Source organism: Macrobrachium rosenbergii, chromosome 3, assembly GCF_040412425.1.
Source record: "Macrobrachium rosenbergii isolate ZJJX-2024 chromosome 3, ASM4041242v1, whole genome shotgun sequence".
NCBI classification, from domain to species: domain Eukaryota; kingdom Metazoa; phylum Arthropoda; class Malacostraca; order Decapoda; family Palaemonidae; genus Macrobrachium; species Macrobrachium rosenbergii.
The window spans coordinates 84,673,826-84,692,847 of NC_089743.1; the positions used below are offsets into that span (position 1 = coordinate 84,673,826).

The window sequence follows — 19,022 nt, forward strand, 5'->3', positions numbered from 1 at the left end:
TGACCATAAGGTTTCCCGCCCTATCAGAATCTGCGTTTCCAAGAGATAATGACTCGGATTTCCAATTAGATTCTCAGCACTGTAGCAAGAACATTCTAGACCTAGGCTGGTGTTCATATCTGGTGGATTAACTATATACCTCAACAGCAGTAAACAGCAGTAAACAGCAGGAGGTTAGGATTAGGAATGGGTATACAAGAGGGTCAACAAAGGCGGTTGAAATGTCAAAAGAAAGTGTAGGAGGGGAGAGTGAGATGGTACGGACACCTACTGAGAAGGGAGGATGACCATACTGGAAGGCATGCTATGGAGATGGAAGTGCAGGCCGCAAGGTAGAAGAAGAAGAGAGGGAAGACTTGAGGGAGAAGGAGAAGTGACTTTACGAAGCAGAGGAGCATCGCAGAGGCAGATGGAAGCGGCTCACCCAAAACGGCGACCCCATATAGCAACGGGACTAAGCCAAGAAGAAGTAAACAGCAGGAATACCTTGCTATTATTCGTCCAGTTGTGCAGGGCACTTTCTGGCGTCATTAACTCGTTGCTGTTAAATGCTGTACATCTGTACAGATGCGAAGACTCTGTAACCATTCTCTTGAAAAGATGATCAGTGTATGCGTTGCAAACGCCGTGCACATACGACCAGTATGTTATGTATACTTTTAGAGAGAGAGAGAGAGAGAGAGAGAGAGAGAGAGAGAGAGAGAGAGAGAAAGAAATAAAATCTTGTCGTGAGAGCTATTAAGATAAACCAAGGCAGGTGCATGGCATAGTAGCAATGAGTATATGTCACCCAGAAATGCACTGCATTATAGCATGGGCAAACGCATAACACTCGCCCAGTGAATGTTGTGTCGTCAATACTCTCAAAAGTGTAAGTCCATTATTTCCGGGTCGCTTGCAACTGACAACAGACCTTATATGAGTACTTTAAATACTTGTTTCACAGAACATTTCCCTTCGACAGTGTTTAACAAATTAAAAACTTCAGTCACATGGTTAACTGAGACGCTCGGAATGCAAAGAGAACTCGTTAAGAAATGTAAATTGCAAGGGTAAATATTATTGAATATATAATGGATACCAAAAACTGAATATTAAACAGTTATTAAACTTCTTCATTAGAATCAAGAAGCAAAATCTTTTTGCTGAAGGATTATATATATATATATATATATATATATATATATATATATATATATATATATATATATATATATATATATATATATATATATATATATATATATATATATATATCATTTTAGAGGAAAGGAATGTACCTGAACCCTATATAGGTCTAACCTCACCTGTTGTTTTTGTGAGATGAAACCAAGATGAAGTTGTCCTTAAGTAGCGAGGGCCTGACAAAATGGCGCGCGAAACTCGAAGTTTTACGGAAATTCTCTACTAAACATTCAAATATTCTCTTCCCGACAGCGCAAACATGATGATGGTTGGTTGTGCATTTGGTTGGTCTTATGCCATTACGTATTTTCAGCGAATTTTTTGTTAACGAGAGAGAGAACGATATTTTTCTCGTAAACATTACAAAACCAACTATATAATTATAGGTACTTGGAGATGGGCATATTTTTTTTTTCATTAATGTACTACATTTAATAATGAAATAATTCTTCCCGATAGCGTAAACATGATGATGGTTGGTTGTGCATTTGGTTGGTCTTATGCCATTACGTATTTTCAGCGAATTTTTTGTTAACGAGAGAGAGAGAGAGAACGATATTTTTCTCGTAAACATTACAAAACCAACTATATAATTATAGGTACTTGGAGATGGGCATATTTTTTTCATTAATGTACCACATGAAATTATGAAATAATTCTGCAACAAACACTACAACAAAAGGAGAAACTAAGTCTGATCAAAAGGCAAAGATGATTCACGCAGAAGTACAAAAAAAAAAAAAAATATTCCAGCTTCGTAGCAGAAAGGTCGTCCTTGTTTACTCAGAGTTGTCGTACACAAGCGAGTGTTCCCTCCTGTGTACCCTCTTTGTGTGTGTACCTCTCCCCAATCGGGCGGGAAAGCCAAACGGTAATTTAAAGCCCAAGGTTCAGACTTTAAACAGGGAACGGTCACTTCACATCTTGGCGCCAATCTAGATGTCCTAGAGACGCACCGGTTCATGTGTTCCTCATGTTACGCGGGTTCCCCCGAGGCGTCACATTCGAATGTTAATCACATTCAACGTGAAAGTGCTATAATTATAGAACCGCTGTTTTACCAAAACACCATTGAAGGAATAGACTTGTTTTGCACAAAGTGAAACGAATTGAAACAAGAGCTTATGAACTCGATTCCACATTCGCAAGTTACAGTTTCGCTTGAATGCAAATTCTTTGCGAGAAATAAAGTCAATTTTCTTTCTAAATTAAATAAATACGTTATGACAGTTACGGTCGTCATTCAACGAAAGGCGAGTGATTGATGGAAGCTGGCTATCAGTCTTTTTTTTTTTTACCAAAACTGTTTTTCCCGCCAAAAACTATTTTTTTTAAATTCTAAAGCACAGATAAAAAGTCCCATAAATCGTATATGGTAATGATTTACTTACAACACTGTAATGAGAAACGTTAAACAAAACAAATATTACACTTTTCATTTCTAAATATCTATGCTCTTATCGATAGTCTTGTTCACAAGCATTCTCGTTTTCTGTTACTGGGTTTTCGGCGGGAACTGATGCGTAATGCAAACGTCCGTACCTGTGACTCGACCTGCAAAGTAAAATGTAAAGTCGATTTAGTCGTTTCACGAAGAAAGAGCGCAGATGGCTCACATAGTGTTGAAGATTCAGAATTATTTTTCATCAGTCTGTGTAAGTGTCCTTAAACCCTTAATATGGATTTTTTAAAGTTTCCGTTTCACAAGACACCAATCGTTACAGTAAGTCTGAATAGCAAAAGAAACTAAGTTTATTCAGATTTCTCCTGAAAGAAAGAACAGAAACATTAGTATCCCGCTTATATCCTTCAGAAAACAAGAGTAAATATGCATTGCTCAACAGCCGTCAAGATGTTGTTAGTTTAGATAACAAATATCGTCTACTCAGACGATTTCCTCCCCGCTTCATTTTCCGTAATGGAAACGTAACAGTAACAAAATGTTTGGAGCACTATACTGATATCTGGCAAAATAAAATTATAAAAAGAATAGCCCTCCCTATCATCATATCGTCACGTCATTTACATCTGCCACTGATCTATGAAATTTTTTACTCGTAGCCAGTAAATCACAAGAAAATGGAAATATGAGATACTCGTGCATAGATTAATTAAAACAGACAGCAAGAAGTTATTTCAAATGAATTTATGCGACAGTAGCCTAACCAATAGTTTACTTTGATTTAGCAAACATTTCACCTCAGTGAACCTCAATTTGATTATATCAAAGAAACCAGTTATTTTAACTGAGAACTATTCATAATCAAATACTTCTGTACTATAGTGGAAGGCTTGAGGCATCCTGCAACAAATAAACAAACAAACATAAATAAAGAACTACATAAATAAATAAGTGAATGGGTAAATACGTATCACAGAATCAGCCTAGCAGACTCTCCATTATAATCGGTCACTGACTTCAGCCACAAACTGTGCACTATATCACTGGTTCGACCCAGCAGCAGTAGGCCAATAAACCTTATCACGCACTAAGCCTTGAGTAATCTATTTCCCAGGTAAATCTTCATTCGAGGTAAGTACGCAGCCTAAAATTACGTATGATAACGTAAGAACAGACCATCATGCAATACGTCATATTTTACATGGAGGGTCTGATACTTCTCTTGGATCAAGTGCTTTTTTTTACCTTTTTTTTCAGCGACTTTGTCGATTTTCCAACCTTCTCTTCTTCTTCTTGTTATCAGGTCTGGGCTAATACTGGATACTAGTCTTATACACACGCAGGCTTCTGTGTTTAGAAAATATGCTAATTGTTTTAATACATGGATTTTGCAAGCCTTCTCTTTTCACTTGAACGTTGCAAACAAACCATGAGCAGAATTATACACGATACTTGTAAAACAAAACAAATTTTAGAAAATTAGAAACGCAACATTAAAATGTAGGGTGAGCCTGGAACGTACCCTGTGTCATCAGTCGTGTGTGAAAGATAGAGAGGCTCGGCCATTCAAATTTCTGTACCCTTAAAACTGGAAGATAAAGAGCCTTATTCTACACAGAATTAAGTTCCAGTCAGTATTGTGCCTGTGGCGTAGTGAAGTAGTGACAAACCACGACCATTTGGCAATAGATCCTCGCTCATATAGACCAAGAATGCACTCTTCTCTCCAAATCTACAAGGTTAAGCTGAGTCAAAACACAAACCTAAATGCGATTAGCCAAGTATCGTGACTAACGTGCACATTCTTCAGCATAATGCCATATCGTCTTCGGCCAAGTAAAATTTCTTCATTTCTTCATTACGTAACCATTTCGTTTTACTCTCACGCCATCCAAGCTGTCAGCCTAGTTCTTTAGCTAAAGCGTTTTGTCAGAGCGCTGCCATCACTCAGTCAGCAAGACCCTATCTCTAGCGAATCGACCTCGAATGCTGCTATTCAGCCGAGAAGTTGATGCCATGTATATTTAATGCGTGTTTGTGTAAGCTTTCATTCATTTTCTCTTTTTTCTCCCGTTAGTCTTCTACAGCAATGCTCGCGCAGCAACAAATAGTGCACCGCTGCAACATAGCGCTAGTTTTTAAGAGGTTGATGAAACATCGGCCTATGAAGCAACAAACTTTAAGTTACCCATAGAGACTCTTACTGTACTGATGCTGTACTGCCTGTGTTAGCTCTTACCCAAATTACACATCACGGGATCCTTTGTCTAGTGCAAAATAATCGTTCGGGAGCTCGCAGTGACAAGAGTAAAGAGGTTGCTACAGTGGATTTTATCAGCTAAGTGCGAGGGCCTTTGCCAACTAGCTAATAAAGTAGCCCATTAATAAAAGAACTGACTTACGTCACTGAAGACCGACTACGTAAAGCCATTGTTTGATATTTAGACAGTCTGTTCATCACATCACTATTGTAAGGTGGTAAATTATGCTAAATATATTTTATGTGATCATTTCGCAGTCTACTGAATAATAGAATAAAATAGAACACTTCTCTCGAATGGACACTGATTTGTATCATATCGTTAACGTCATAAAATGCGTTGATTGCCTGTTTCTTCATTTTGTCACTGTATACATATTACTGTTGACCAAATTTCCTCTTCTTTACTTCATCTGTCAGTCGTCATGTATTGATCACGGTCAACTTTGAACTGCTTTTCCCTTTATTTATTATCTCTGAACGGTGAGCTAAGTTTGGCTCAGTGCCTCAAAGACAGGTTTCATCTATTTCTCTTACATTCCCTTTCAGAGCTTCACCAGCTTTCTCTCTCTCTCTCTCTTTACTTTGGGCATTAAAAACAGATTCAATTTTGTTTTTTAAAGATCTCATAATTCACGTGACTAAGTCCGATGCTGAGAACGATTCAGAATTTTTCTTCTTCTTCATCTCAAGTCTTCAAAGGAAAAGTAAAACAGTTTTGTGAAAAAACAGATTGAAACATATTGCACAGAGATAAATATAAGAGCAAACGGAATCCAATAGGAAAAAAAAGCGGCGGTGGATTTTGTCTAACATTAAATAGTCACTGAAACTGCAAGAAATGGTTCTGAGTGTTGTCTGCTTCAGAAACATAAACTAAACGTTATCATAAGCATGGCGTTAGTCTGCAAGTATAATAAATTAAGTAAGCAAGTAACATTGTCTTTTGCAGAGAAGGAGCAAGTATATTAGCTGCAATACCGGGAATACGACTAACGCACAAGGCGTACCCATTTAACAAAAGTACCAAGTGGACAAAATGTACAAAGTATACCTAATAGATAAAACGTGACCAAAATGCACCCACTGAACAAATGTACCCAATTCACTAAGTGTACAAGATATACAAAATATTTCTTATGAATAAGATATACCCAAAAGACAAAATGTACCCACTAGGCAGACTACGTATACCCAATATAAAATGTACCCCAGTGTTAAAACACTCAATTCCCAAAATGTCCCAAGTAAACCAAATGTGTACAATTGTCCATTTGATACATTTTGTCAAATGGGTTCTTTTTGTTTACTGGTTACACTGTGTCGTATTACCCATAAAAAACTGGAGACTGAGAACATGACATACTACTTCTGTAGGGTTGAAAGTTTCTACCAGTTCAAATAAATTAGTGGGTTTGAACTCTGTACGAAGTGTCAGCAGATTTTTTGGCGTTTTCTCTGTAATAAACAATGTTATTTGCTTTGTCTTTGTTGTCACATTCATGGATTTACGTCACTCTTACAGATGGTGACAGTAAGCGTTTGTTCAACAGACATAATTTGTACCTCCAAGAAAGTATATAAAATGTGAAAACCTTTGAAACACATTCATACTAAATTTTGGGATCTATGAGTTCAACACAAATTTCAGTAAATTCGTTTGTATAAGAATATGCTCCTGTAATACATACATAACAGATAGAATATACCAAGCCTGGCTCAAAGTATCCTGAATAGTGCAAAACTGAGGTTTGAATCACCTCTAGTTCCCCAGTAATGCATAGCCTCCGTAATCTGTTTCTGCATTTATATATTGAATACAATGACCCACTGGTTTGCAAGAAGTATGACTCATATTCAGTTATCATTTTCAGCGTGTAGTGAGCATCATGAGGGCTGCAGGTATGATGTAATGAGTTTCGAATACGCCCACTCAACACGACCAAACATCGGTAAATCTAAATCATCTTATGAGAGGAATGTATCTTGCAAGTAATTATGGTTCTATTATTAGTATTTGTGCACTTAATCATTTAACTAGTTCTGCACTATTCAAGTGAAAAACACCTTTACATGCACATATCATTATCTCTAATATCATATGACGCAAATGGCGCCTGTGAAATCCTTCCATTTATATCTTTCCTCTGCTTTCACTTCCACAAATCTCCACTCATATTAAGCACTTCTTTTTTTTACCCCAGTAGATCTGGGTCTTCCAATTCTTCTGGTACCTTCAGGAGCTCATTTGGCTTTAACCTGCATTACTCTCTTGGGATTGTTCAAAAGACAAGTCCAGGCCATCTCCATCACTGTCTTACGTGTACAAGGAGCCTCCGTAATTTCAGTTATGGCGTCATTTCTGACTGTATCCTGGTATCTGACACCCACCATTCTCCTTACTGCTTTATTCTCAAATGTGCAGAGTCTCTTAGATATAGTTGTTATAAACTGATTCATGTCCATAAAACAACACAGATTATGCAAGACTTCCAAGTCTTACTTTTGTATGTGAATTCAATTTATTTGAGTTCCATATCTCAAGCAGCCAGTTCATTGTTCGATCTGTTTTCTTTAGCCTTTCATTAAATTTTGACTCAAGCAAGTATGTATTGGATATCATTGATTCTACATATATCTGGAAGACTCAACCTTGTTAATCCTTTCTCCAGCTAATATCATTTCATCCAGTCGTATATGGTCTGTCCTCTCTTTTCTGTTATATCTATATCTTGAGTCCCGTCTCTCTAGATTGAGACAACATCATCTAGGTAATCTATGGCTGTCAAGTCTTAGTCATAACAGTAGTCTAAAGTTTTTTTACTGTCTCCAAACACTTTTTCATCATATAATCTATGAGAAGGGCAAACAGCAAACGATAAATAACATTCCCATGTAGCACCTCACTATTTACTGCAAACTCACTTGACATTGATCTGTCAACATCAACTTTACATATACCATGTTCATAGATGTTTCAGTGTGGCGAGACTCTTTAATATTGGTTTGTGGATGCTTTCCAATGCATGTTCTTCATCAGCAAAAGCTATCATAGGGGGGATTTTAGTATGTGCAAGGTTTAACACGAATATTCGATCTGTGCAGTTCCTCCCTTTTCTAAAACCAGCTTGTTCATCACTACGCCTTTTATCACTTTCTTCCCTTAGCCTACTGAGAAGCCAATATGAACGCAATGCCTCAGTGAGTCCTGTCACCCTTTTTGGTACCTTTGCTATGACGTCCAGTTCCCATATTCTGCAAAACAGTACAGTTAGTATACGAGTCGTCACTTCCATCTCTTAGGTTTCTTTGTTACTGATTTCATTGCAAAAACTGTAAATACACTCTTAAGTCTTCTCCGGCTTTTTGGTATATCAGTCAAATATTTCACCTCATTTTTCTTGCTCTTGACCTCACAAAAAATGTCCCACACAGGTTGTCTTTCTCATTGTTCTAGAGTTATTAGTGACCTGTCCATCCTTTTGCAGGTATGCAGTTTTAAAAGAATGTGGGATCAGTTTTTGTGCTATGGAAAAACAGTATTTCATGTTTAAACTGATTTCTTGAATCCATAGGATTGATTGATGCTTTCTAGGCAAAAGTTTGAGTGGCCCAATTTAAAAAATGGCCTTATCAAACTTTACTGAGACAAAACTAAAGAATTAACTTTGTAGTTTCTGAAGGATGTAAATGCTGAGACAGTAAAGTTCTTGAAGGCTGAGAAATGAACTTGTTAATGAGAATTCAAATACGAAATCTGAATCAGTGTTGAGATAAATCATTACAATCTGGTAATAGTCTCTGTCTATATCAAAGCATCCTCTCATAACATCAGGGTAAAACTTTATTTGGGCGTGTTTATTCTGATGCCAGTGGGTTTCATAAGGAGAGCACCGCAAAATAAGCATGAGGAAGGAGACAACCTGTCGAGACTCTTGCTTGAAACTTCATGGAAATCCAAAAAACAATGAAAAACTTTGAGTTTTGCAATGTTTTTGTTACGAGATCCGTAACTCAGGTCACACTGTTACAAACAAGTAGGTCGTAGGTCAATATTTCTGACTCTCCATCTTGAAGTGTATTCAACTGTCGGCCATGCTAAGATGAAAATAGTCTAAGGTTGCAAGAAAAGCTTTTCCTTTCTTAAATCTATATCCAGTGTTATCAGTTCATGAAATCAATGTAGGATATGTACCAGCTGATCTTCTTGCTGTTGCCGTTCTCATATACTGTATATATATATATATATATATATATATATATATATATATATATATATATATATATATTTATATATATATATTTTATATATATATAGCATATATGTATGTATGTATGTATGTATGTATGTATGTATGTATGTATGTAAACGTGACATTACTAATATGGAAAGAAAGGCAAATTCACAGTGGCTTTGATGGCCAAGAACGCACTAAAAGAAAAACAACGTTTGTTCGGTGCAGTTCAGCTTGACAAGTTTTTTGCAAATGGTCCACCAGACGACGCGAAAAGATTACCGCTATCAGTATTTCACTATTCTGTTTTTAACTTTATCGAGCTGAAGTTTAAAGCTTGTTTATAACGAAACTTACGTTTGAGAAGTCCCGGAAAAAATATAACATATATAATATATATATATATATATATATATATATATATATATATATATATATATATATATATATATATAATAATATACAGTGCATATTCAAATGCTCTCCAGTTCCTTACTATGATGGCTGATAAAGCCTAATCAATGCCTTTTCAACAGGGAAAAATAAGTTTTAATTGAAATCACCAAAAGAAGAAGAAGAAGAAGAAAAAAATTAAAGTTGATCAGAGATTTCCACGATCTCCGGACTGTGTAGTTAGATTTTCTTCGAGATGCTTCCGTTTCAGACCCGTGAGATACGAGCAAGACTTTCTCTTCAGTAACCCTTAAGACATTATTGATAATAAGTGACGTCACGAGCATGACTCTTGGGAAAACTATCAAGAGGAAATAACGATGAGACTGAACTGCACGCATCGGAGACTGGAAAGGTGGATATAAATCTCCATACACAGTCTATTAAAGCTACACTGATATCAGCCTCAGTCCTTGCCATTATTGAATTATTAACAAGGTTAGTTTCTATCACTTCTCCGAGTGAAGGCTCTCTTTGTTATTTTCCTCTCTTTTTAGTATTAGCTGCTAAGAGTGAGAACAATCGACTCGTCTGAATGTTTGAAGCTGATTAGCTTTAACATTTTGCCTTGTGTTATCGCACAGTATCTTTCTTACTTTTGACATTTCTCTGAGAAATTGTAATTCGGTGTTCCAGTTAATATGCTTATCTGAATACTTAGAACTGTTTAATGTCACGTTAGTTAACTAACAAACTGGCCCAGTTTGTTAGTTAATAACTTTATGTTTTAATGTACACATTACTCATAACATCAGTAGGGTACAAAAATTACCCCTGGTGTACAGGATTCTTTAGGATAGAGATAGAGAGAGAGAGAAAAAAAAAACAACTCTCTATTCCAAGGTTGCCCTTCCAGACAAACCACTCGCAAGGGAAAAAAGAAAGTAGGCCATCAGAGGTCAGGTCAAATCCCCAAGAGGAGGGAAATGAACTTTCATTACCACGACCCTTCTAATCCTCACACACGGAGCGGAGTGGCTGACTTCTCTCATCTTGAACTTCCTTTTGGATTTTGAATGGATGAAAATGAATAACTCGTGGATAACGTTTTAACCCAGATAAACTTTTTGCATCTTGGCGTAAATCTATCTTGAAAAAGTTCTGTGCGACTTAAAAATATCACCTCTGTTCCCATAAGCTGTAAGTGATAAAATCTATTTATATGAATGCTTCAGTAAATGACAAAATTCGTTACGATTTAAAATGATCAAAGGTGTGTCCCCTGGTATAAGGGCAGAGGGAGAGGGAGGAGAGGTCAAGATTGTAGAGCAGTGGTAAGGGAAACAAGAGGCGAGCAGGAGAGGAAGAGCCGAAGAGGACTCCCAGCCACACAAAGTATTGATCTGGCCTCGTGAGTTTGCCGCCATTTCCCCGCTCGGAAGGCGGGCGGCCGGTGTAGCAGCAGCCCCTCGCTTCCCGACAAAATGTTTTACGTCTTGGCGCGCTTTTCCAACTCGGTCTAACGCCGTCCTTGTGACTTATTATAATGTCATTTTCAAAACGGAAGTCACCGGAAGGAAATAGTCCTTGATTTTGTATGAACATCATATCAGGTCGTCGACGTTCGCAAAATGCAGATCAGATAAGCAATTACAGGCGTTGATACGACTTTGTAACAATCTTACGGAGTATAGATGCGTTTTCTTATCAGTCAAGATAACGGAAAGAGGTCCGACCAAATGTATGACGGTGGGAGCGTAGCTGTTTCTGTCGAGTCATTTACCGTATGCCCGCTTTGCCTTGATACCCCTGTGCAAAGCAAGGTTGTGGGTCTGACGTTAACTCTTAGACCAACCAAACCCCTCCAAGCAGGAGCTACAAGGTTATTATTGAACTGACAGACAAACTTACAATACAGTAAATATCAGACATGCATATATATATATATATATATATATATATATATATATATATATATATATATATATATATATATATATATATATATATATCAGTTGACTCTGTGATTGACGTTTCCAGAGACGAGTGCATCACTTTGCTTTGGATGTTATGTCTACAACAACGAAAGGCAAAAACACAAGCAGAAAAACAGGGTATGACTAAGCGCACCTCAGGGCTATTCTTCATAGTTCATCTTACTCTCCTATGCCCATTTGAATTCTATGCCTCCGGCAGAAAAACAACCACTCACGTGTGCTTCTATGGTCTGACGCCTACACACACACACACACACACACACACACACACACACACACACACACATATATATATATATATATATATATATATATTATATACACATATATATACATACATACATACATACATACATATAAACGTCTGTGTTTGTGTTGGTCATCGCTTCTAAAGCTGCAAGCAATTCACATCGCTTACAAATACGTTGCATCCGGTCTCAATATATTGACTGACTAGAGCGATTATACAATGAACTGCAAATTTTAAGACTAAAAATGTCCTGTGATAATATGTCGAAGTGTGGATGTGAATATATTCCATTAAAGTTGATGGATTCTAAAATTTTGTGCCGTTTGATCGAGGCCAGTTTTCTCACTAATTACCACATGCCCAAGGTCCTCTTGATTCGATGACAACATCTCCGGTACGGGTGAATTTTAAAAACTGCGAAGTTCATGGTATCAGTTTTTAACTGTAAATATCAAGAATGACGAAATCCTAATAATTATTGTGATATATATGTGATCCACTGTGGGTTTAATCGTCAAATATTCGTCATATTTCAAGTATATACAAAATTCTATCGCATTTTTAAGTAAAACAAGAAGCAATAGTTATAAAAAAATACACACAAGTTCTCTAACCAAGAAATCAAGAATATATCAAGTGCTGGCAACTGTCTACGAGAAGAGCGTGCGGCAAGTGTTCTCTACCATCGGCGGGAAATTCCGAGTGGCTTGACCTAAGGGACAAAGCGGTCTGAGCTTCTTTTCTACACTGTTGTAGAATTTAGCGGTTGAAATAGACTGGCCACGTAAATACAAGCTTGCGGGATTTATGGATTCCACTTTTTCAGTTCAGGAAAATACGTCAGTCAGATGAGAGTTAGGCACAAACATCTTTTATGAAAGTCGGAGAAATTCGTTTGTCTTCCCGAACAGTCTTGGAAGATAAAATAAGAGCTTGAAAGGTCGCGATGATGTTGATCAGACTATAATTAATATGTTTCTAAAGTAAAGTATAGATCCAGGACGGAAATACACTTGGTATGAAAGACTGTTCCACAAATGTTAACCTTTCCAGGCGAATAACAACGTTATGTACTGCATTAAAGGGAGTTTCGATTGTTCTATCTATTTCGAAGAGCTTGGATGTAATACAGAGAGAGAGAGAGAGAGAGAGAGAGAGAGAGAGAGATTCGTGATTTATTATCTTTAATGCTTCGCCGTGAACTTGTCTTGTTTCGCCTCCGCTGAAATATTCAGCGCTTTATCGAAACGTTTCGCATTTGTTATCGTTCTGCGGTTGGAATGCTGTCTCAAGCCAAGATCTAGACCTTGCCTCAAGCAACAGCTGTGCTGAGGGAATCGAAAGCTTTAAGTTCTTCGATCGGTTGGGGAAAAAGGGCACAATACAACCAAAGTCCAAGGTCTTTGGACTTTGAATACATTATGTAAGCACGTGTTTTTATAACTTTTTTATTTTCAAAGCTTAGAATACAGGTTTGGAGCCAAATGTGTATATATATATATATATATATATATATATATATATATATATATATATATATATATATATATATATATATATATCTATATACTATATATCATAGGATACATACAATATAATGGATTCTTGGAAGCAAATTAATTTCAGAATATGTAAAACACTTCTCTGTGGAACTATTACCTATAACACGTCATGTTCAATAACACTTCTTAAAGCTCACAGCTCACATGGCATCCTGGAATCCGTCGCTCTAAATAGTCGTGCGTAAAAATAACTCCGAGAATGCTTGACATAAAACGTTACACTGGTTTACCCACGGCAACCGAACTTTTCACCGCAATATCCCAGATAAATTCCAATAGCAATTTTGTTAAATGACAGCAGAAAAACTAACTGTTATAAGATAAACTGTACTGTGGCCTTACCACGTGTAAAACTTGGATTAAAGTTGTTTCCAGAAATAATCAGCTACTGTTTGATACTGTAGGTTACTTTCGACTGTCATCAAGGGATATAAAACAATATGTAGAAAACGGAACACTGTCTCCCTTTGAAATCTAAGATTTACAGCAATGACTTCTAGACCGATGTCTCTAAGATAAGATTTTGTCTCTTGATTACGATTTAAATTTAGATGACGTGAGATGTTTGAATAACCTGAGCAGATGGCTATTCATGTGAAAATTTGTGTATTTTCATCGACAATGAAACATTTTAAAGGGAAACAAATCTATTCGACGATAAATTTCAGTGCTAATAAGCATACGCCTAGGTCTCTCTTCTTTGTAGGTGTTGCAGAAGAGTGACTGTATCTTCCCTCCCTTATTTCTCGGTATTCTCGTACATGTTTTACAGATCTCTCTCTCTCTCTCTCTCTCTCTCTCTCTCTCTCTCTCTCTCTCTAATGCGCTCAGCAGTTGACATATCGCCACCCCCATCAGTCGATATCTTCGCCACAGGTGCTTGTGGCCTTAGTCCCTATGTATTGATCAAATGAATTTGGAATAGAGAGCAGATGCTACCCTCAAAACTTTAATAAAATTCGATTGGTTGTTGAGAGAGATAGAGAGAAGGGGCGGGAGGGAGTGTGTATGTATGTGTCTTTGCGTATCATCTTGTGAATACAATCCTGCACGTTTGAAGAAGCAAAGATATCGTACCCGTAAGAAAATGTATAGTTAGTTTTAAATACAAACTTGGTTATGAATCTTTTCAGTTTTGTCGTTATTTTTAACTGATTTTTTTCAGCGTCGCTAATGACAAAGTGATCATTAGGCCTATTATTGCTATTGTTTTTTATCACTTCGCAGGAGTTACTTATCCCCTATTGCAAGATCCGCCATATTTTTTCATGCTCAATGTTGGATTATCTGCAAGTATCAAGAAATCCACATTCCATTCATGATTCTCTCATCTCACGACTCTGAAATTACATCAGTTCATTCGTAAAGACTTTAAACAACCATGGAGATACAACACGCTCTTGTCTCAGGCACATATTTACACCAAATCAGTCATTCTCCATTCTGTAGACCCCTTGGTGAGGAGAATTATCCCTTAAATGGCATATAAGCCTTCTGAGCCCAGTCGCAATCACATATTTGATACATGTAGGATGCTAGGAAATAAAACAATAGCATGTAATGCCCTGAACCATATCTGTTCCATACATTGCAAAGGGTGGACAAAGAAGAAAATTTTGAAATTTAAGGCTTAAAGAATTCATGGATTTGGGTCAGAGGAGAAGAGATGAATCTTGGTTTATTTGTTCCAACAGAGATAACTGGACGGCTGGGAACGACAGAATACGATAATCTGGGGTCGCTCAGAGATACAGGGGTAAAGCTCGGGTAGTTCTTATTATGTCAAGAAGATTGAAAGGTGGCTGAATGATACAAATGTTCAGGTCCTTGGACTGAGCTGGTTAAAGTGAGTTGAGCAGGGGCAAATTCGAAAGCAAATTCATGTAGTCCTGAAAATGAAAAACATGAGTGAAATAGAAAGTTTCCTCTTTGAGAGGATGAATTTTACTGGGCTGAGTGTGGCAAACAAACAGTGGCCATTTTCGTTAATTTAAATGCAAAATAGGTGACACAGAATTGGGTGGCGCAGTTGTTATGTAAGGAGTAAGTAATAGTGGAGGGAACCAGGTGTAAATGTGTTCTGGGAGAGGCTACATTGTTAGAACAGAGCAGCTGGAAGAATTAGTTGATGAATGTAAAAAGACTAGCTGATGGCACATCCGATCTTTATGTGATTAAAGCAAAGTGCAAATAGAAAGTAGTTGTGGTTAGAGAGGATGGTTCATAACGTGGCTAAAACAGTAACTAAGACAGGTGAGTTTGATTAAAAAGAAGGGAGAATGACTTACAGATAGAAGACGGAGGAAAAATAAACTAGGATGCAAAACACTGAAGTGGAAGAAGTTTATGAGGATAAAGAAAAATCAAGGTTGCTGCGACTGAATCAGCAGGAAGTTTTGGTGTGTGTACAGTGGTGTAGAGAGAAGAAATCAAAACCGTAATTCAGTACTGGTGAGATTAGAGCTGTAGTGAAGGAAAAAAGATGAATTGTGTTGTAGATGGATGCTATAAGACTAAACGATGGATAAGATCGTCAAGAAGAAAGCGAGAAAAAAAGAAGGAACATGAAGAAATGAAGGGTTATAGTACACAAGGGAAGAGAATAAGCTGTACTGCAGGAAGTAAATGCAAAGAAAAAGTACGTGTGAACCAGTTGACTGTACCATGAAAGATATAAATGGAAAGATGCTGTCTGAAGAGAATACAGGCCTGTGTCAGTGGAGTGAGTGTTGTGAAGAGATACACATCAGAATGATGCAAGGGTGTAAGGGGTTGATGTAAATTTGAGAATACTTGTTGAAGTTACCACTAAGGGTGTGTGGAGAGCAATTAAGAGACTGAAGAAAGGAAAGACACAAGGAATTTGTGGGATAACAAGTGAGATGCTGCAGTGTAGTCGTGATAGTTTCACTGAGTTTTTGACGTGATGTGTAAGGTATGCCTGGATTAGGGAAACTCCAAAGGAATGGTTAAAAAGGATATATTTTTTATCATAGATAAAGAAAGGTGACAGAAGTAACTGTAAAAATTATTATAGAGACGAAAATAAGTATGCACGTAAAAGGTGAGAATGAAAAACAAAAACAAAATACAGGCATTTGGTAAAAACAATCTCATTTTTGCTTGGTCAGTAAGAAAGAGAATTTAACCACTCAAAACCAATAGAAATGATGAAAAGTAGGCTTTGTTATCAGAAAGGGTCGATAAATATTTAGATAGAATTAGCATCATAAAGTAACCATCGAAGGTTTTTATCATGATTTTAAGCAATTCTTTGCTACTTAAAAACTACAATATAGTGAAAATTGAATATGTATAAAATGTAAATGAGTTAAAGGGAATGTAAGAACTTGTAAAACCGTTGAGATTAAAATATAATATACGGAAAGTAAAGGTCGAGTAAGTAATCATGAAATTAATGCAAAATTTCTATATTAGGCAACGTTGAATAATGTATAATTTCTATAAAAATTCGCAAATAAATAAAATACAAAAGAATAAATGTAAAATAAAGAAATGCAGCGTTTGTATGGGGTCTACGCAATGCTAATGAGCTTTCTTTGCATGCAAATGAAGTACCTAATTCAGTATTTTTCTTAACAGATTATGTTTGTTTATTCACTATATAAATGATGGACATTATGCTCTTGTTACAGCTTGGGTTCTCTTTGCAACCATTCATATTATGGTGATATATATATATATATATATATATATATAATATATATATATATATATATATATATATATATATATATATATATATATATATAAACAACAAGTTCGAATCTTTATAAAACGCTTGACTGAGTCACAAACTTAGCAGTTTTTTTGGCGGGAAAGACAAGCAATAAAAGGCTCAAATCTCAATTATCGCAGAGACACGCTTCCAAGCGATGAAGCGCAGTTCACACTAAACAAAAAAAAGAAAAAAAAAAAACTTAGAACACGTTCAACTTTTCTGTGAACCACGGTCTCGAACGTGCTGTGAACGAAGCGCGCTACGAGGCTCCGGTGTTTCGTGTGCATTTAAAAAGGAATCCGAGGCCTACATTGAATTCGTGACTGTATGACGTAAAATGTGATCAGACATGGTTGCTTTTATCGAAGACGAAAATGATTTTCTTAACAATGAAAACATTTCGGAATGAGTGTAAGACTTTGGTTTAAACTCCGGTGAGGTGGTTGCAAATACTTTGACAGGGATTGAGAAAACACGTTTACGTGTTTGTAAAACTATTTACAAATGTGTTTGCAATCCATCATGTTAAAGTAACACGGGTTTTAATGTAAGATTATGTCTAAACATATGAAAACAACGGAAACCACAGAAACTTGACAAGGACACTTCCATTAAACAGAGGCAACCAATGTTGGGCCGATTTATTCCTGTTGTCAAAATACTTTTTCCTGTGCATTGTATTGCATTTCACGCTTGATTATTAACGTCTCTTTTTTCTATGAAGACCTTTCATTAACCTTGACTGCTTGTTTCGTGAATATTCAGTTTAGAAAAATCTGTCGTTTACAGTTCTTGCAAAATGAACACAGTTTTCTCGGAAACTTAGAAGACGCACACGCATAACTACTTCATAAACGCAAGCAGCTAACACTTAATGCTAGGGAGATAAATGGAGTGAATCAGTCGATCTGCGAAGGAAAGCAAGCGCTTTGCCTCTCTGATACTTTATTAAGTATTTTCCTCGCAGCTTGGAGATTCGAAGCGTGCGGGTGTAGCAGGGCTGCCAACATGACAGTTCGGTTGCTTCGCTCCTGTCGCGTCTGGAGACTTTGCTGCGGTACAACTTTCTAGATTCTCTTCGGCAGACTTATGTAATCAATCCTTCTTCCCGTCAGCGTTACTCTATTTCCGTTCAGCCTTCAGTTTCACGTCTCTGTGCAAATCAAACTTCGAGTTCACAAGTATACAAACACTGGGAACTTAAGGGACTTTGTTTTGCTATATGCATATATTATACACACACACACACACACACACACATATACACACACATATATATATATATATATATATATATATATATATATATATATATATATATATATATATCAATATTATAAACATCAAATGTACTTAGCATCGACATATAAGTTTTAAGACGTCGTGTCATCGAAACTAACATGGCAAGAACATTTTAGCTGCTATATTCAACGAAGACAGCAGATGCTTCAGTATCAAAGTCACTCATAACTACAGATTAATCAAGGGAGGAAAGGCATCTTCCAAAACAGCCCTCAAAACGGAGGCGGTCTCCTACCACCAGTGTTGCCTCCCAAGTAGAACGTGTACCTTGAAATTGCTGTAAAAAAAAAAAGTTACTCTATCGCAACAATCTGTACTTTACGAAATGCAAATTTTGTTTTCTGGGTAAGGTCGCATTTGTTTAAAAACCCTCTTTTATATATGAGTGTGAAATGAGACCGCGTTATGTGTATAATAGTGAAATTATAAAAGGACATGAAGTTGATTTGGGACTAAAACCAGTAGAACACATTATTGTGGTTTTATATTCATGGAAATTTCTCTCTCTCTCTCTCTCTCTCTCTCTCTCTCTCTCTCTCTCTCTCTCTCTCTCTCTCTCTTCTCAGCATTTTACACAAAGGCGCGCCGGTTTCATTCTGCAAACACTCGCAAGTCGCGTGTTAAGTATTTGTTCAACTGATCTATCAAATCATATAGACCGAGCACTATTGCATTCACTGACAGGAAGAGCAAA

At 36.8% G+C, this 19,022-nt stretch overlaps 1 long non-coding RNA gene across 1 annotated transcript in view; it reads left to right on the plus strand.

Moving 5' to 3' along the window:
* Positions 1-19,022, plus strand: part of LOC136826603 (uncharacterized) — a 109,747-nt gene that overhangs the window by 61,585 nt on the left and 29,140 nt on the right. Inside the window, exon 2 of the long non-coding RNA XR_010849665.1 lies at positions 6,722-6,799. This is a non-coding gene — a long non-coding RNA (uncharacterized lncRNA). The remainder of the gene's footprint in view (positions 1-6,721; positions 6,800-19,022) is intronic.